General features: G+C 47.9%; 1 long non-coding RNA gene across 1 annotated transcript; it reads left to right on the top strand.

The window, feature by feature from the left end:
- Window positions 1-298: 298 nt before the first annotated feature.
- LOC121667376 lies at window positions 299-1,096 on the top strand. Its single transcript, XR_006017050.1, has 2 exons — window positions 299-728; window positions 825-1,096. It is a non-coding gene; the product is annotated as an uncharacterized LOC121667376 (long non-coding RNA).
- The last annotated feature ends 3,517 nt before the right edge of the window (window positions 1,097-4,613 follow it).

Genomic DNA, 4,613 nt, shown 5'->3' with positions numbered 1-4,613 from the left:
CAAGCGTGTTCTAGAATATGTTGTGAATAAGTCACTCAGACACTTCACTGAGTGTGGTATTTTCACACCCCTGGCCTGCTGATCTTCCATAACAGGAAAAGTTTTCCATGAAAGAAAAGACTGAGCCTTTAAGAAATCAGAGTTATGTACTCAGCAGTCCTGTTTTGAGCTCTTCTGCCCAGGGATGCCGAGCTCCAAAATCCTGACTTACAAAGAACATGTCGATGAAAAGGAACTCGCTCACAAGGTGGGTAACGTTGTACCAAGGAGATGCATGTTCAGGTAGGGTTATCTACGCTTTTAGGATGTCAGATTTGTTTTGCCTCCTTGCTGTACTACTCTATAACCTAAGGCAAGAAACTTAGCTTTAAAATGAAGACTATTACATTTCTAACCTCTCCCCGCCATTAGTCACCATAAGAACAGAGATAAGAATTAACAAATTGTGCTGCTTCCAAAGTCTTGTACAAAAATAGATCACTATGTCCTTCAGGCAGTCTCAAAAATCTGCAAATTCTTCTTTCACCTCTCAATTTCAACAGGTATGGTCAGGTCCCATTCCCACAGCTTGTGTCTCAGTCAAAATCACAGATGAATGAAGATCGTATTCACTTTCCTTGGAATTGCTATTTGGAGTCCATTCCATTTTCATTCTCATTGTTTGGATTTCTTTACATTTTCTCTTTTTTGTCCAAAGGAAATGCATTGGCAGTGCAAACATCAAGTAGGTATGATTAGACCCCTGTCCACCCCCCTTCCCCAAACAGCAAGTGATCACCCTGGTATTGCCAAAAGGCCTCACAAGGTGTTATTTGCACACACAGGACTCCACTGTCATGTTGGGCTACACCTTCAGAACCACATTTTTGTTTTTGTCGAAGAATAAGATACTAAGAGAAGATATTTTGTCAGGAACACAGCAAGGCTCAGGAATGCCGGGGACGACTCCGACAGCTCTCACAATGCTCTGGATGGTGGCATGGTTGGATGGCTTCATGGCCTGCAAGATAAAGATATGGCAGACCACGTTACTGCACCCGCATTGCAATGGACTCATGCACTCTACAATAAAATTGCTTTGTTGAAGGGCCCTGCAGAGACCCCTCAGCTGGAACATCTGTTTGCCTTCCACTCTTGCCATTAGCCATTGTAGCTGGCCCGAGCCAGCAGCAGGGAATAAGAATCTGGGCTGGCTCGTTTGGCCCCCAGATGCCAGAGTCCATCCACTGCATTCAGCTCCCTGCTGGGGATAGAACCTCGGGCTCCCTGTGGGATTTGCCTGCCCAAGGGGTACCTATAGGTCAAGGTGGTCTCTCCTGATTGATTTAAGTTACACACGGGCTGCAATTCGGTCTTACAGCTCACCTGGCTGGGAGGGAGGCAGTTCACATGTTGACAGGCTGTGTTGGTAGGGGAGCCAAAGAAACAACTCATGGGCTGGGAAGTTTGAGCAGCGGAACAAAAGCGCATCAGGAAAAAACCAAAAGTGGATAAAACGCATGTGAAGGAGAGAACGGGAGCGCCTCAGGCCATGATGCCAATTGTTCCTCCTAGTGCTTGTGCAAGGCTCTGCTGTTTTGTTCCTCCTTCCATGCCGATCACTTCTCGTCCATGGTGTACATCTGTAGCCAGTGGCTGAGGAACTGAGCCTCCAAGACAGTTATACCTCATACTAAAGTGACACTTGCAGTGGCATATAGCAGATCACGCTTCACAGGCAAGAGGGAAGGTCAACAAATGCTTTCTCTCCTGGCACATCTCTCAGTCCGAACTGCAGGTAGAAATGCTTCTCTTTAGCTGTGGACTCCACCACTTTGAGAGAATGTGCAGATCACTATTTTGTTTCATCTAGTTTAGAGACTACAAAGGGAAGATGAAGGCCAGCTCTGTCTTTTTGTTCTAGGACTTTTTCTTTGGGAGCAGCTGCTGGATGTTTTGAAGGGGGTTTGGGATCTCTGTGAGTGAGAGGGTAGGATGGTACATAGAGCTTGAGAGAAAGTGCATATCTCCAGGGAGTTTGATGCAGTTCAGTGGGTGCGAGTTACATGTTGAGCAGCTGATTGCACTGAAAAGGTTCTAAAAGAAAGAGGCCGTGCTGGAATTGTCTTTTCTTTTGCAGCCTATAAACTGCACAGCCAACAATGAAAAGATGCCTTCTTCTTTCGCCGCTAGATGCAGGATCACATTCCATCAGTCTCCAAGAGGCAGGATGCACAGCGGAGCTCTTCTACCGACTGCTCGCACACGACTGGGGCCGCGCCAGCGAAGCGCTTGGCTTTTTCCTGGGCACTGTCAGCGCTCATCGAAACAAGCACACGATGGCGCTGACGGCTTGCAAAAGAAGGCCAAGCACCTGGCGCTGCTCGAAACCACCCCAAGGGCAGAGGCAAGTTGCAAACGTCCCTGCACTCAAATCAACAGCACATCAGGACAAAAAGATTTCCCTCATCGTCCCCTTCCAAGTGCAGACTCTTCTTTGCACCACACTCAAAGAGCAACACGAACTCCTTTGCCCTAACAAATCTTTTCCCTCTCGTGGAGTCCGGCCACCAACTTGAAACCATCTGGCAAAAACAGAGCTCAAAACAGTGCCAGCTGAGGAAGCTCTTGCTGCCTACAGCTTCAGCTGCACCCCTCAAACCAGCAGCACACAGGCTGCTCTCAGCACTTTCCTTCTCAGCTCTAGGTACCATCCTAAGCCTTCCCTCTCCCAGAGTCAGGATCCAAAGACAACGGCACCAGGGACTGCTCACACACTAAAGGTACTGGGATAACAAGCTTGGCATTTGCATTCCCACTGGTGGTTCAACAGCTCTAACCCAGAGAAGTGCCTGTTGGCAAAAGCTTTAAAATTCACTAAGAGCACTCAATGTGCGGATCCAAACTTGCTTTCTTTGCCAAAGAGAGGAACTATAAGCACATCTCAAAAGAAATGGCATCCTCTCCTCCAAAACACAAAACATCCAGGGACTGATCCCATACAAAGGTGCCAGAACACTGTTACTGGGCATTACCTGCCTGGAACACTAGATCAGCTGCACACCAAGACTCAGCATAGCTGAGTGTCCTGCCAAAATTTCAGGAAGTCACCTCTGAGAAGTGGAAACCACATGCCAAATTGAATCCTTCCAGAGACCACCTTCCAAAAATGGATACTGACTCCAAATTGTATGAATTGAGGCAGTGCTTGCACATCAAATATGACAGGACAGAAAGTTGCTGCTGCCCCACACCTCCACGAGGCAGCTTCTTACCTGCACCTCCAACACTGCGGCTATGTGATTTCCTTCCCATGAAAAAGCATTGCCATTCTTGTTCAGGAACTTACCAGGTGAAAGTTTCATACCACCTCCAGTATTGCATACATCCAACAATTACTTCTACACAGAAGGGGCCAGGAGAGAAATTTCTTGCTAGACTACACCTCCCCATGGTACCTTAACATCTGCTCCAGCAACACTGGCACTATGTCCTTGCCTTCCCAAGGAAAGGCACTCCAAGTCACTTGGCCTTGCCTTGCCTTCAGTACCTTGCCTAGTTTCTCCTAGCCTACCCTTGCTTTGCTTCCTTTGCCTACGTCTGGTTTCCTTGCCCTACCTACAACTTGCTGGCTTTGCTTTGCCCTGCCCACCACTCTTTAGCTTGCCTTCCATGCAGGCAAGGCACTGCAAACCAAGTGTAGGCATTTCTAGGCAAGTCAAGAGAGAGGTAGACAAGGCCAGAGCAGTGAGGGGAAAGCAAATGGAGGGGAGGGAGCCACCTGCTCAGCCCCCTTGTCAATGGCCCCTCCCATGGCCGGGCGAAGCCCCGCCCCACGCCTGAAGGGCTGAGCAGGAGATGGAGATGGAGCATGATGCTCAGGCGGGAGGGGCAGGCAGGCAGGGCACCTTCAGGCTGTCCCCTGCATGGAAATGCTGGGCATCTTGTCCTTCTATCCCCCTCCCCCCCCAGAATCACACCTTAGATCTTCTCCTCTGCACTGGAATTTTTCCAGTTATGACAGCATCTCACGCTTGGCCAGAGTGTGAGATGGGGCCACAACAGCTCATGATACCCCCTCCATGCCGACAACAGCTCCAGTGTGTGTTGTTCCTCTTTCACAGGTTAAGTTCCCATCGATTGACCAATCCATTGTTCCTCTCAAGGGTCAAATTCCCATCAGTTAGACAAGAAGATTTTCTTCATTGAGTTTTCTTCATTATCTGGTCGCATGCACAACAGGGGACCAAAGATGGCACGGCCTTAGGCACGACTTCAGGCCCTGACACAATTACAAAATGAACCTTTTTCTCTTTTTTAACACCTTCATTTCAGGAGCATAGAATTGGATAATGTAGAGCTTTGGAATCATCTATCTTTGTGTTCTGAAGTATCTCAAATGAGGACATTGGCCCCTAATAGAAAGTTTTCTAGGACTTCCTTGCTGGTAGCAGTGGCTTTGCATGTCAGAGGTTAAATTTCATGACAGTCCTTTCACTGGGCCAAAAGGGATGAACAACTTGAATTTTGGATCACCTAAGAGATTCCAGAGGCTCTGAGACTCTTCAATTTTTGTAAAACCCAGGTATTTTCCCTAAAAAAACCCCTTGTTCTTTGAGGGAATCTACATTAAA

The sequence above is a fragment of the Corvus kubaryi genome, unplaced genomic scaffold, assembly GCF_017639235.1.
Source record: "Corvus kubaryi isolate FWS band 111438036 unplaced genomic scaffold, C.kubaryi_AGA036_p1.0 37361, whole genome shotgun sequence".
Taxonomy (NCBI): domain Eukaryota; kingdom Metazoa; phylum Chordata; class Aves; order Passeriformes; family Corvidae; genus Corvus; species Corvus kubaryi.
Note: the sequence above shows the minus strand (reverse complement) of the source record. Positions and strands in the feature narration are given on the sequence as shown.